The 15,775-nt window shown below is 43.4% G+C and overlaps 1 protein-coding gene across 1 annotated transcript in view; it reads right to left on the bottom strand.

The window, feature by feature from the left end:
- LOC143974676 (excitatory amino acid transporter 1-like) overlaps window positions 1-5,236 on the bottom strand; it is a 164,051-nt gene extending 158,815 nt beyond the window's left edge. The window contains exon 1 of the mRNA XM_077476295.1: window positions 5,136-5,236. The gene's annotated coding sequence lies outside the window, so the exon portion shown is untranslated. The remainder of the gene's footprint in view (window positions 1-5,135) is intronic.
- Window positions 5,237-15,775: the final 10,539 nt, after the last annotated feature.

Below are 15,775 nucleotides of genomic sequence, written 5' to 3'. Positions count from 1 at the left end.
ATTCATAACTGAAAGCATAGTAAACAATGTTTACTTTGCTTCCATTTGTAAATGAACAGGAAGGCGCTCAGCACAGAGCACTTCCCATTCATTCACTGTTCAGTGCAGCTGAGGCTGCAGAGAAAGGGACTATGGGATCTCTGTCCTCAGTTCCTTTCGTTGTCTCAAACGTGAGAAGGTTTGATCTTTGGGCGCACACCCTAATGCAATAGGCTGCCCACACCTACTTGTTAGACAGTTGTTAATGAAACAAATGTCACCATTGGAAGATTTCCTTTTACATGCTCTTTTGGTGACAGCGCCTGAGCACTAAAGACAAACAAAGGCTGGCTCAATAGTAAGTTTACTAGGCATATATTGTGGATTATTGCAGCCACCGTTTAATATTGATTAGTTCAGCCTCTGAGCGCTGTCAGCTTTGTTTTTCTTCAGCACAAATTCCACATTGGGTGATGTCACAGCCTGTAGCACCTGGAACCCAGCTTTTATCACTTCTGAGCACTGGCTTAGAGCTAGGGTTGCCACCCATCCAGGATTCACCCAGACAGTCCAGGTTTTGATTCATGTATCCAGGATTCAGACTCCCTGGAACCCGGACACATTATTCAGACTCAACTGTGGCCCTTGTCTTAGGCATGCCTGGGCACACCCTAATCACACAGTGTGGTGCAGAGTCTCTCTGCTGCCTGGGTTGTTATTTTTTTTTGTGGTTGAACTGGATGGACTTATGTCTTTTTTCAACCTGGATAACTATGTAACCTATTCTCCTCAACTAACCAAATACTACAACCGTCAAGTGCATAGGCCACCTCCCTCCCTTCTCTCGCCTGCATCTGAGCGAGTGAGTGCACTGTGGTAAGGGGGTGCTCTTCAGACTCTGATGTAAGGAGGGCTTTAGGAACCATGATTTAAGGGGGAATGCTGAGAATTCTTATGTAAGTGGGGGCTTTGGTGAGCCGCTAAAGTGTTCCGGTTTGGCTAGAAGAAAAGGTGGCAACCCTACTTAGAGCTGATCTACTGGAATTTGGGACACGTGTTGATAACGTTACCAAAACTGCCACAAATGTTTGCCTGAATTACGTGTAGGTAGATCTACAGGGAACCACCACCAGAAAATTGTTGTCAGAGCTTTATTGTAAGCCCTATATTTTTGGCAAGATGAACCGGTATTTTCTGTACTTGCAGAAATTGTTCTTAGCTTCAAAAGAATAAAAGAAAAAAGAAAACAAATGCAGCCAAGATTTTGAGGTTAGAATATATTACACTTTTGGTTTTGGGTTTAGATAGTAGTCAAGCATGCTAACATAGGCAGTATTCTGAATGTAATATAATATTAAACCCTCCGTTTTTAAGTACTTTCAGCAGCTGATTTAATCACATACTAAGTAAGCAGCTTCCTCATCTTTTAATCCTTGCCTCTGTTCCAGTTTAAGTAGGTGCCGTGATCACTGCCCGATGTTTCCTGTTTCAAGGTGGCTCCTTTCTCTTGCAGCATCCTATGGTGTAACCCTTGCATGCAGAGACTAGAGTTGTTGTGTTAAACTGAAAACACTGAGGGTTTAAAGTGACACTCAGCCCAGGTTCACATTGAGGGAGGGATTGAAATAGTGCGAGTTCTGCTGAGTTCAAGCACAGATGTCTATTCAAATCCACCCCCCGAAGTTGCCAAAAGTAGTACAGGAACTAATTTTGGGAATCTGTGTGGGGCTGCACAGGTTCGGATAGTGTCATTGCCGCAATAGCCACCGATTTGGCATGCGATTTGACATGTCAAATCGCATGACAAATCGGCCCAATTTGAACGTAGGCTTAGGCTCGGTTAACACTGTTGCGACATGGAATTCGACTTGTGAGACCCCAAATCGCAAGACATTTTAAATTCAATGTTTCCCTATTAGAGCTGTCTTAAAGGGGTTGTAAACCCTCGTTTTAAAAACACAAAAACAAACATGTCACACTTACCTCCACTGTGCAGTTCGTTTTGCACAGAGTGGCCCCGATTATCCTCTTCTGGGGTCCCTCAGTGGCGATGGTGGCTCCTCCCCGCATCAGGTGTCCACGTTGGAGACAACTTGGTTTACACCCATGCGGACGTGCTCCCGAGTCCAGCATCCGTGTCCATACACACAGAATGCAGGACTCGGCCCCGTCCCCCCGGTGTAGCGTCATTAGATTTGATTGACAGCAGAGTGAGCCAATGGGTGCGCTGCTATCAATCTATCCAATCAGGGCACGAGACACCAGGTAGAGCTGGTGTGCTTGTTCCCGGGCCGGAGGAAGATCAAGGTCAGGTAAGTAAAACGGGGCTGCAGCACCACAGAAGGTTTTTCACCTTAATGCATTAAAGAGGAGCTGCACCTAAAAAATATTAAAAGCCAGCAGCTACTAATATTGCAGCTGCTGACTTTTAATAAAAATCACACTTACCTGTCCCAGGGTCCAGCGATGTTGGCGGCAGATGACGAGCGATCGCTCGTCTCGCTGCTGCCACCGCCACCATCCTCTGTCAGGGAATCGGGAAGTGAAGCATGACGGCTTCACTGCCCGGTTCCCTACTGCGCATGCGCGAGTCGCGCTGCGCGTCTCTTATGGTCCCCCGCTGTGTCTCTGGAAACTGTGTGTTTCCCAGAACACGACGGGGGGGGGGGGGGGGGGGCGTCTGCGGGGGTCTGCGGCGGTCTGGCCGGAAGTGGGTGCAGTTACCTGGATTATCCAGGTAACTGCACCCCCCTCCCCCCTGAAAGGTGCCGATTGTGGCACCGGAGGGGGGGAGGGATCAGATTAGCGGAACTTCCCCTTTAGGGTGAAGAACCGCTTTAAGGTGAAAAAACATAAAGGTTTACAATCCCTTTAAATGATACTACACAAGTTGGTCCCACTTTAGAAAAGGTTCCTACCCTACTAGGGCTGACTTGGGTGTGATTTCAGCCCTTGTACAAGCTCCTGAATAGCATCCAAGTTGGATAAAGTTGAAAGAAAGTCACAGTAGAGCCTAAACCAGGGATGTCCAAACTTTTTTCAGAGGGCCAGATTTGATGAACTGAACATGCGCGAGGGCCGACCATTTTGCCTGACATTCTTTGAACCATTAAAGTTCGCTGCGCTGATCAAAAGGCAGTGAGAAATTTCCCGATCTCTGCAGCCACGCATCAGGACAAGGTCTTACTGCTTGTGATTAGCGCAGCGCAGTGCCCACTCTCTGGCGGGCTCTGCACGTGGGCTGTGCGAACACGCCGGAGCTCATCCTTACTCATTTCCTATAGTCGGTCCCCTCCCCCCACAGTTAGAACACACACATAGGGAACGCAGTTAACTACTTGACCGCCCCCCAGTGTTAATCCTTTCCCTGCCATTGACATTTATACAGTAATCAGTGCATTTTTATAGCACTGATCACTGTATAATTGTCAATTGACCCAAAAGCGTCAAAAGTGTCCACCATAATGTCGCAGTCTTGATAAAAAAAAATATAAAAATAAAAATCGCAGATCGCCGCCATTACTAGTAAAGATAAAAATAACACCATAAATCTATCCCCTATTTTGTAGATGCTATACTTTTCCACAAACCAAAACTTTTTTTATTACCAAAAATATGGAAAAGAATACATATCAGCCTAAACTGAGGAAAAAAATTGCTTTGATAAAAAAAAAAAAAAAAAAAAAAAATTTGGGGCTATTACAGCAAACACAAGTATAAAATTGTCACTCTTTTTTGTTTATAGTGCAATAAAAAAAAAAAACGCAGAGCTGACCGAAAGAAAGCTCTATTTGTGGGGAAAAAGGATGTCAAGTTTGTTTGGGAACCGTGCAATTGTTAGCGACGCAGTGCCAAATCGCAAAAAAAAATTGGCCTGGTCATTGAGCAGCTGATTCTTCCGGGGCTGAAGTGGTTACAAAAAAAAAAAAAAAAAGGAATTTGGGAGGTGGTCGAGGTACTTTTTGAGCTAAGAATACATGAATAGAATATATATATATATATATATATATATATATATATATATATTTTTTTTTTTTTTTTTATAAACAGTTTAATGTTAGTACAGTTTATATACAGTGTGCATAAAAGATTTTACACTACAACATTGTGCTTTCCACTGCACAATCATAAAGAAAATCCTACGAAAAATACCGCTTTTAAAGTCAGGTAATCTGATCGTTGAGACATAGCTTTTGAGAGCCAGTCACGACAGTTCATCCAATATTGTCCAATGGGACAAGCACAAAAAAAAATAATAAAATTCTCGTACGATATCAGAATGTACAATTTTCATTTAAGCAGTACAGTTGTTGAAAATACAATAGAAATACACTTACAACAGGACATCACTTCCGAATTTTTTTTTTTTTTATTCTGTGAGAATTTTCGTAACTTTATTAAACTTTTTTCTTTTTCGATAAGAGATTTGAATGCAAAAAAAAAAAAAAAAATGGATGATCATTCATCCAATAATCTCATTGTGTCTACCAAGCATAAGCATATCACCACTATTCTTCTATCTCCCCTATCTGGTCATTAGGTTTATAAAATAGCTTAAAGACCTAATTGTCCTGTAAAAGAAACTCATGAATGTTTTACAATTCTGGCAAACTAGTGAGGCCATCAAGCAGGATATAAAGCACAATGCACACGTATTCAGGAAGATGCATGCCAAATCAGCAGCCTAGTTTTGCTAATTACCTACAAAGGCCACGCATATGGGTTCATTCAATACTGTGCAAGTATGAAAACTGAGCTATAGCATCCAATCACTAATCAATTCCCATCTGCCTGGCCATTTTTCACTATTCTATCCACTGCGGTATAGATAGAATCCCAGTAATCAGGAAATGATATTTACAATGGGTGCAAGGATCACAATATATAACTATTATTAGACAGCAAATATAGGCATCTGCAACAAGTCCAGAATATTTAATCGTGCAAAATGTTAAAGAGGAGTATTTCTGTAAACTCAAAGCACTATTGGGATTAAAAACAAAACAAATGTATGTTACTGATAAAATATGCAAAAATACATCATCTCCACTTTTTTCATGAAACAAAATCTTTGTAAATGTGCATATAGATTCCTGTAAAGGAATGCAATGAAGGAAATGGCTTTAAATAGAAAAAAAATGCAGCTGTATACTTACATTGTAAGTGGAACGCAGACCATATGGATTAAGAAAAAGGAAGAGAACATGTGTAGCTGGAAGCAAAAGGGTGGAGAAGTGTGGCAGTGGGTGGGAAGTAACCCTTTTACCGCCAAATGTATCTAAGCTTGTTTGCATTTTAGTATCTGTAATCTCTACCCTTTCCTTGCAATGTCTTGCCTGCAGCATACACTCCTTAGATCTCTGTGCTCCAGTGAGGACTGACAAAAATAACATTTGCCTTGTTTTTGGTTTGCTAGGTTCTAATACAAAAAGTTTAGCTGTTGTGCAAGTTCATCCCATAGCAGAAGTCCACCGAACAGGTCGTACCGGTGTTCCTGATTGATGACCTAACAACTAGGCAGCTGGGCAACCATTCATCTTGGCTCGCCCCCCCCCCCGATTCACACTTGTTCACTGTGAATTTGCAGATATTTCTGCACCACATGCAAATTGCACCCCGTTCATGCGTATTGATGCCTGTGTGTATGCTAACGACACCCTGAAATCAGTTTGCAAAATGCAGTGTGATCTGCAGAATCGGATTGCACGGATGTGAACACCCATGTGATCCGATTCTGGTGCAGCCATAAAAAGGTTCCTGTTCATTTATGGTGCGAATTCAGTGCGATTTGAGCCATACAGAATAATGGCTCAAATCGCATGAAGATTTGCGTGCAGTGTGATTCCTGTTCAAAATCATAAGCCGTTTCCCGCATTGCATAGCGTGAACCGAAGCTAAAAGTTTGGTCCACCAAAAAGTGTTATTTACATTTTTAGGTCGGCTGAGGAAGCCCATGTTTTTGATACAACAGAAAGTTATTCTATATATAAAATATTATACAGGATTTATATAGCGCCAACAGGTTGCACAGCACTTTACAACATGACGGTAGACAGTACCGTATATCAGGGATGTGCAGTCAGGGCCTCCCCTACCATGAACATTAAAAAAAAAAAAACGAGCTTCCAGGGTCGTAGCTCAGTGACCTGGGGTCACAAATTTGGGGGGTAAGTAGCCCAAGTCCGACCCCACCGCTGGTAAAAATGTGGTGCTCCTACGACCTATGGTTCCAGGAATATGGGGCTCCTTGTGCAGCCTGTCAGAAGCTAAATACAGAGCAGGCACTGTAAATACAAGCTGGCACACTGTTTGCAGGAGACTTAAGCCCCATACACACTATCAGTTTTTCTGCTGAGCTTTTCCTTCAGATTTACCAAAACCATATAATATGAGGTCAAACCTTAAGAGTTTCAATGTGTATGCAATCATGCAGGCCCTTCTACTACAATGGTTTTGGTAAACCTGAAGGAAAAACTCAGCAGAAAAACTGATAGTGTGTATGGGTCTTGAGAGGTTGAGCTCACAGTGCCTCTCACTTCTTGTCAGAGGCACTGAGCTCAATGAATAGCTTGGAGACTTGGGCCAATGGTAAAGTACCATTGGCCCCAGCTGTCCAATAAAAATGCTGCAGTGGAGGCACGCCTCTCACTGCAGTGTCATAAAAGGGGCATGTGTCTAAAAGACAAATACTCCCTTCTAGCCCAGCCCTCTTATCTACAAGGAAAAAACATGTATTTATGGGTATAAGATTTACCCATAATCCCATGTTTTTCTCTCACAGTTAAGAGGGGGAAACTCATTCTGCTGAAAAGGTACTGTTATAGCCAAGCTAAATCATATATGTATATGCTATATGTTATAACATAATAATTTATCATTTATCTAATTACTGGTTGGAAGTTATAACTTCAAACTTCAGTAATTTGTTCATTAATCCACCTGCATGAGTACAGATTTTGAAAATATAATAAATTACCTTAAAAACAATATATAATAATTATTTGTATATTACTTACTTATTGTAATTAACCCCTTGCCACCCAGGCCAATTCTGACACTTCTCTTGTACATGTAAAAATCATAATTGTTTGGCTAGAAAATTACTCAGAACCCCCAAACATTATATATATTGTTTCAGCAGACACCCTAGGGAATAAAATGGTGGTCGTTATGTGGCATGGTATTTGGCAGCAACTTTTTTAAACACTTTTTTTTTTAAAGAAAAAGTTTCATGAAAAAAAACGCTAATATCAGCCTGATTTTTTTTTGTATAGTGTGAAAGATGATGTTACGCCGAGTAAATAGATATCTAACATGTCACACTTTAAAATTGCGCACACTTGTGGAATGGCGCCAAACTTCAGTACTTATAAATCTCCATAGGTGACACGTTAAAATTTTTTACAGGTTACATGTTTAGAGTTACAGAGGAGGTCTAGTGTTAGAATTATTGCTCTCATTCTAATGATTGTGACCTAGGTAACCTGTGTGTATCTGACTCTGATACCAGCCAGTGCCCCACCAGCCACTGACCTTACCCGCATGTCCCTGCTGTATAGTTACAATACAATGCAATACAGGAGTAATCACAGGGCCCTGCTCCTTACAGCTCACAATCCCAATGCTTTTCCTTTTCACCTGGGAACTTTGGGTGTTCCTATCCACCTTCATGTGATTCAGGTCCTTCAGTTGCATTCTGCATTAGATAAAATAAATAGGACATTCTAAGGGTAGAGTGGGACTCCTTTGTCAGGCTGTCAATCTCAGAGATCTCACCGACAGAGTTCCCAAGAGATATAAGATTGCTGTATCACTCAGGCCCTCCTGGTGTATATCACGATTTTCTTTCTTCTTCTTTCCCCCAGTGATCTTTGCTGGAGCTGTGGGGAGGAGGCTGGTTCTCTTCACTTCTTCTGGTCACGCCGGCTATTGCAGTCCTACTGAACGGAGCTCTACTGCATCGTTCAAAAGTTGATAGGGAGTTGGGAAGGGATCCCGCGTTCTTCCTTATGCACCACCATGATGTTCCAAGCAAGGTGTATAGGAAATCTATCCTGCCGCTTCTACTCACAGCTGCATTCCACTGTTCTGGAAGCAGACACAGCCGTCGTCAGTTGCCATCTGGCTGAAAACAATTGCAGAAATGAATGTGATGGAGCACTTAGTAGCCACAGAGAAGGGCCTGAAGGAAAAATTTCTCAAAAAATGGTTTTATTGGCACGAGTTTGTCTACTCTGAAGAATATGCAGAACTGGTGACTTAAATCCCCAGAAGTAAAAGACTTTACCGCTCCCCAGGCTTGGAAAGAGTGCCTGGGTGGTGGTATCCTGCCCCCATCCCTTTTTCTTTTTGTTCTCTCCCCTTCCCCTCTTTTTTTTCTCCCCCACTCCTTTCTGCTTCTCCTTCTGGTTTTATTTTTTTTCTGGTTTCTGAAGGGCCTCGTAGGGTCCTTTCTGGTTTCATGCTAACCGGTGTATACCAAGTAAAATGTCATACAGGATACAGATACTGGCTAGATCCTGACGCCCAATGTACACATCTCATTTCAGTGTTTACATTGTTATGCAAAGAGGTGTTTTTGTACTGCAGACCTATTGTTGGCAAGTTTCCTTGTGTTAGGCAACAAGAATGTGGTACCTGTATTTCTGTATGCTTTCCTTAACCACTTGGTTCCCACAATACGTCTATTGACGTCAAGGGATTTCAGTGGTTATATCTAAATGATGCCTGAGGCCACAGACATCATTCAGATATTGCCATTTTCAGCCGGCGATTCCCTGCACCATAAGAACGATCATAGCGGCTGTTCCCACCTCCCGCCGCCCTCCGGTGCTTCTGCCGACTCACCGTCCATCGGTGAGTCGGCCACAGGATCTGCCGACCCCAGCAAGTAATCATAGAGATTGCCGGCAGACTAGATTGTCCCCGGAGTCTCTATGATCGTTCGGAGGCCGGGTGCGATGTTATGACGTCACGCCCGGCCTCGGTATTCAAATTAACGGCGCCGATCTAGCTAGGAAGCCAGGATCGGTTTTTTTTTTTTTTTTTTTTTTTTTTTTCCTAGCCTAGAGGTGAGATATGGGGTCTTATTGACCCCATATTTCACTGTAAATAGGTCCAATCGTGCCATATTCCTATTACAAGGGATGTTTACATTCCTTGTAATAGGAATAAAAGTCACCTTTTTTTTTTTTTTTTTTTTTAAGTGTAAAACTAAAAAAATAAAATAAAATTAACAATAAAAAAAAAAAATTAAAGCGCCCCTGTCCCTGTGAGCTCACACACAGAAGCGAACGCATACGTAAGTCCCGCCCACATATGAAAACGGTGTTCAAACCACACATGTGAGGTATCGCCGCGAACGTTAGAGAGAGAGAGCAATAATTCTAGCCCTAGACCTCCTCTGTAACCCAAAATATGTAACCAGTAAAATAATTTAAAGCGTCGCCTATGGGGATTTTTAAATACCAAAGTTTGGCACCATTCCACGAGCGTGTGCAATTTTGAAGCGTGACATGTTGGGTATCTATTTACTCGGCGTATCCTCCTCTTTCACATTGTGCAAAAAAATTGGGCTAACTTTACTGTTTTTTTTTTTTTTTAAGCATGAAACAGTTTTTTTTCTGAAAAAAACGTGTTCGAAAAATTGCTGCGCAAATACCTTGCGAGATAAAAAATTAAAACGAGCACCATTGTATTCTCTAGGGTCTTTGCTAAAAAAACATATACAATGTTTGGGGGTTCTATGTAATTTTCTAGCAAAAAAATTAGGAATTTTACATGTAGGAGAGAAATGTCAGAATTGGCCTGGATGCGAAGTGGTTAAATAAAGTATTGAAAAAAACAAAATAAAAATAAAAAACAAATGTATTCATCAGTTTAGGCCAATATGTATTCTTCTACATATAAGTGTACGCAATAAGTGTATATTGATTCGTTTGTTATAGCGTCTATAGGGGATAGCTTTATGGCATTTTTATTATTCTTTTTTCTAGTAATGGAGATGATCAGTGATTTTTAGTGGGACTGCAACATTGCGGTCAGACACTTTTGACACTTTTTTGGGACCAGTGACATTATTACAGTGATCAGGGTCAAACATAACCACTGATCACTGTATAAATGACACTGGCAGAGAAGGTGGCAATCAAGGGGTTAAGTGTTCCCTGAGAGGTGTTTCTAACTGTGTGGGGAGTGGACTGACTGGGACTACAGAGCGATCGATGGTATCGATCACTAGAAAAAAGATGATCTTACTGTACTCTCCTTGTCAGAACGGTGATCTGCTTTGTTTACATTGGCAGATCCCCGTTCTAAATCCCTGAGGAGCAATCGTGGGTGGCCAGCAGACATGGGGTCCACCTGACCCAGGCATCGGCTTCCTCGATGTGCAGCGGGCGCATGCAGCCACAGTGTCTCGTGCACGAAACGTCATACAGGTACGCTGTTTTGTGCAATAGGGGCGCCCTGCCACAGTATATATGCAGTGGGTGGTCCTTAAGTCGTCAATGTGTAAGCTGTCCAATAAAAGTGGCAGTCACAGCCAGTGAGGAGGGAGGAAAGAGGGGGAGGAGCCAGGAGCACCTGTTGGTGACCTGACAAGAGGATTGGGGCTGTTCTGTGCAAGACCTATACCCACTGTACGTTACCTTTAATTGTGATGTGTATCTGTGGCTAAATCTGGTAATGTCACATACATATTGGCTTGAATACGCCAAACACTTACAAGGAATTTGCCATCAGCGTTCACCTAAAAAAAAATTGCAGGTAAAAAAAAAACTTTAAGCGCTAGATATCAAATAAACAACAAAACTCAGAATCAAATCAATCTGTGTATGCCACAAAAAATGGATGTAAACATAAAGTGCAATAGTCCATACATCTCATTTAAACGTGCTAGTAGTGATAAAGCCTATGAGAAAGTGATACTCCATGCTCCACACTCCTTGCATCAATAAAGTGCTCCACTGTGATCCCAATCCTATCCCCTTCCACAATGGGACCAGATGTTAAGACCCATAGAGAAAGTGGATCTGACAACGCTTGGTTAAAAATCTGGATTCCTGTTGCACCTGCTCCTCCTATTAGATCTTCAATGAGTGAACTCATACAAAGGATAGAAAAACATAAAAGACAGGATCATCCTGCAAACCTATTTATTAAAATCCCATACATACAGAGGATTCTAAAACGTATGCACTTACAGTACATGCAGCGACTTCTGCTACTGGCGTATAATTCACTAATCAGAACTGACGTCACAGGAAGTAACATTGCTTGTTACGTAAACCCATCTCAATGCGTTTCACCATCATCAGCGTCTTCAGGAAGAAAAATGATTTTACCGCTGTGTTTTTTTATAATAAATATTGGTTTAGCAGCAGGGATATCATACATTTTATATACTAACATTTTTTGTTTTTGGGGGGGGGGGGGGGGGTTATGGTTCACCGTGGCACAGTGGTTTGTTGACAAGGAAAAAAAGTGCATTTATTATAATTTTCTTAAGAGTCTGCAGAGCATTGCACCCACAATCAGCAGATAATGGGTACAATGTCAGGCACCTGCACGCTCTCAATATAGCTGTCTACCCATACCCCCCACCCCCCCTACTAGCAGGCAGTTACTGGAGAGCAGGGAGATCAATGAACTTCAAGAATAATCATCTGCGCCCTCACAGAACTACAAGCTGTCTGCATGGGTGTCTGCAGAACTTTTTCACGGGGTGGGGGGGGTATTGGGCATCGTTTTAAGGTCATCCATGCTCTGACCGTTTTCGACAATGTCATTGTCACATTATCACGGTCAGATACTGCAGATGTAGTATAGGAGAGGGTCAGAGACTGCAGACATACTACAGGAGATGGTCAGAGACTGCGGACATAGTACAGGAGACGGTCAGAGACAGACTGCATACATGGCACAAGAGACTGTAAGAGACTGTGGACATGGCACAAGAGATGATAAGAGACTGCATACATGGTACAAGAGACTGTCAGAGACTGTGGACATGGCACAAGAGACGATCAGAGACTGCATACATGGCCCAAGAGCCTGTCAGTGACTGCATACATGGCTCAAGAGACTGTAAGAGACTGCAGACATGGCACAAGAGACTGTAAGAGAATGCATACATGTTGGGGGGGGGTGACAGAGAGAGGAGGGTGACAGAGAGAGACAGAGGGGGTGACAGAGAGAGCAGGGGTGACAGAGAGAGAGACAGAGGGGTTACAGAGAAAGAGGGGGTGACAGAAAGAGACAGAGATGGGGGTGACAGATAAAGAGACAGAGGGGATTACAGAGACGGGGGGGGGGGGGGTGACAGAGAGAGACGGGGGGTGACAGAGAGAAAGGGAAGTGACAGAGGGAGACAGAGGGTTGGGTGACAAAGAGAGAGGCGTGTGACAGAGAGGGGGTGAGAAAGACAGAAGGGTGACAGAGAGAGAGAGGGGGTGACAGAGAGGTTGTTGACAGAGAGAGAGAGGGGGTGACAGAGAGAGAGAAGGGGGTGAGAAAGACAGAGGGGTGTCAGAGACGGGTGATGGGGATGCTCAACTTTCCCAAGGCCTCCTTCTCCTGGGCCACTCACTCGCACTATATAGACTGGGTGATGTTATCCTGCCCACCCCTTGAGGCCTTCACTGTCCTGCTCCTAGCACCAGCTGTCACCGGCCCTGCTAAACTGTGTACAGGTGCGAACAGGGCCACCCTAGGATAAGGATTGGGTGGGGAACCCCGAATCTGATCCCTAAATCTGGGGGGGGCACTTGCCCCCCCGGCCCTATCTGCGGATGCCCATGGCTGTCTGCTGCAATAGATGATTGTAGTTGTAGCTCAAGCATTCACAGAACTCTGTGAATGAATGACATGGCTGTGTGGGCAGAGCCTCACATGGCCGTGCAGTTTTCAAATTGTGACAGCAGGTGCAGGGAGAGGATCTCCGTCTGCTGTCACAATGAGGGGGGTGATTGGCTGTGTGGTGGGAAGTTGTTGAACATGTTACATGTTATACCCTAAATACGGGTGCAACCTGTAAGATGTTCAGAAAGGTGAACATATCCTTTAAAATTAATTTTGAATATGAATCTATCTTATCGAGCCGGTTTTCATCTTTGAACAGAAGTGACTCATACAGATAACAGAGGAATGGGAGAGCAGATAGAAAATACACTTACTGCTCTGGATTGGAACAACCATTACTTAGCTCTCTCATCTAGTCAACATGTTGACTGTCAGCACACGTGTGAACATTGTATCAAAGCAATTTTAGTGTATTAATTGTTTTTTTCTTATCTCCCTGCAGTAATTTTTCTCCAATGTGATATTGTGGCCATTGTCTTGTGTTAGGGGAACAGTTCGTCTTTCTGGCCCGCTATAGTTACTTTTGTGATTTATTGTATGATAGAAACTCAGCAAACCTTCAGTAATAAATCATATAGTGATATGTCAATTGCTAATGATAATATAATTAGTGTACAACATAAATCTTATATTTGCCTCAGCGAAAGAGGATATTATTTCCAAAAGACCTGTTTATGCAGCACATTTTGGCGATTCTGCTACTTTTCCTCACACCCACCCCCAAGGCATAAAACATTAATCTGTCTACCTGCCAAAATTCCACACTATCTAATAGCATGAACAGTAATTGAAAACGTCACCTCAAGCTCTGATCTCATGTAATCTCGTTCTGCTAGGAAACTACTGTTTTTATTAAGTACAAGTAATAATATTCAAACTTAGGGTCGGACAGATCACCTGTGTAGCATGTACAGCTGCAGGAGCAGGGAAATACCCCAGGTACCCGTGTCTAGTGATGATTAGAGTTTGGCATTTGTAAATTGAGACTAATATGTTATTGCTTCAATGTATTATCTTGTATTATAGCTTGTTTATAAACTGTATTCTATATAATAAAGTATGTGCTTCACACATAAATAACCCAGGCATTGTTTCCTTTCTTTTATTTTACATTTTCTTTATTGTACATCATGGGACACGGAGCCATAGTAGTTTCTATGTGGGTTATAGGCCACCTTCAGGTGATAGACACTGGCACACCCTAAGACAGGAAGTTCACTCCCTATATAACCCCTCCCACTACTGGGAGTACCTCAGTTTTTTCGACCGGTGTTTTAGGTGTTGGTCACGAGTAAAGATGTGCTAAGCTGAGCTCCACTAGAATATTCCTTGCTGGGGCAGGCTATGCAACTGGATCCATTCAAAGTGTCTTTTTAGGCCGAATTGAATGGTACCCAGGCCTCGTGGTGAAAGAAAGCACGGTTTATCGCTTCTCTTTTTAGAGAGCTGGACCTCGGGATCCAGTACTTTGGTTTTTTCAGCCATAACGTTTTACTGGCGGGGTGCTTTACGGGTCCAGGAGAGTGGATCCCCGATAAAAAGGGGCCCCGGTACCTGAGGGTTTTCTAACTGAGCCCACCTTGAGGGGTGAAGATTAGGTTTGTTGGTTTTACCACAGAATCCCTGCGGCAGGAAAGGTAAGTGAAGATTTCTAAGGAATTTTAATTTTTTTATGAATTATCTCCTTTAAAAATAAATGTTGTCATGCCTAAAAGTCACCACTGGGGGCTGTATAGAGCGTGTAGCTTGTCATGCTTTCCTCAGATTACTCTGTATCACCAAAAGCTGCAGACTTCCCACTGGCTAGCAGTCCCAGGCCTCCTGTAATATGTTGGGGGGGGGGGGTTTTCAAAAAACACCCCCCCACCTGGACAGAGGGGGAAGCCAGAAAAATCGGCAGATGCAGCTCCATTCTCCACTGCTTCTGCACGGCAGTTTTGTCACAGCTTTCCTCCTCACCGCCTCCCCCACCCCCGCACACACATGCCGATCCTTAACGGATCGGAGGCCTGCACTCGTGCAGGGAAACACTCTTTTTGAAAAGAGGAAGGGGGGCATGATGGGAATACAGAGGGGCCATGGCTTAGCATGGCGTTGGCTCCATTTTACTGACTTCAGCTGTTGAGGTACACAAGAGAAAAAAGGGGGCATGTAAGTGATGACACAAGCATTCCCTTGGCACATTTACTAAAGTAAGGCCGCGTACACACGGGCGGACTGTTCGCCCAACTTTGTCCGCTGAACAGTGTTTGGGCGGACAGTCCGCTCGTGTGTGGGCTTTCAGCGGACAGTTTCAGCGGACAGTTTGACGGACAAGGTTTTTCGGAATTTCCGAAAAACTGTCCGCTGAAACCTTGTTTGAGCGAACAGTCCGCCCGTGTGTAGGCTTGTTCGTCAAACAAAGTTGCGCGCATGCTCAGAAAGGATTTTCACGCCGAAAGCTATAATGCAGTGTATAGGACGTCGTATTTTTCGTCCCGTCGTATGTGCCGTTCACGTCATCGCGCACGGTTTCAGCAAACTGTTCGTCCGTCGTGTGTGGCCATGTCCGTCCATGCTAAGTTTGAGCGGACTGTTTGCCGAAACTGTTTGACGGACAAAGTTGGGCGAACAGTCCGCGCGTGTGTACGCGGCCTAACAGGCTGAGCACTAATAGCAGCGACAGTTGCTGGACTATTTGCTCAAGCAGTGAGTGCAATTTCTTCTGGTAGTACTTCTGCATTTGTGCATCAGGCTATGGTCAGTAGGAGAGGTAGAATCACCCCGAAAAAGGGCTCAAAAGGGACTCCCTCAAACTTAAAAAAGCCTAAAATCATCTTTACTATGGCATCCTCCCCTGAGACATCTGATGTGGCTGGTCAGTGTGAGCCATCAGGGCTGTCAAATGTCGCAACTGTTTCCAACACTGCAGCCCCTGTCTTGATTACTGAAGAAG

The sequence above is a fragment of the Lithobates pipiens genome, unplaced genomic scaffold, assembly GCF_037356315.1.
Source record: "Lithobates pipiens isolate NorthernLeopardFrog02 unplaced genomic scaffold, aLitPip1_a1.2 Scaffold_13, whole genome shotgun sequence".
Classification (NCBI taxonomy): domain Eukaryota; kingdom Metazoa; phylum Chordata; class Amphibia; order Anura; family Ranidae; genus Lithobates; species Lithobates pipiens.
The sequence above is the reverse complement of the archived record's forward strand: the minus strand, read 5'-3'. Positions and strand labels throughout refer to the sequence as shown.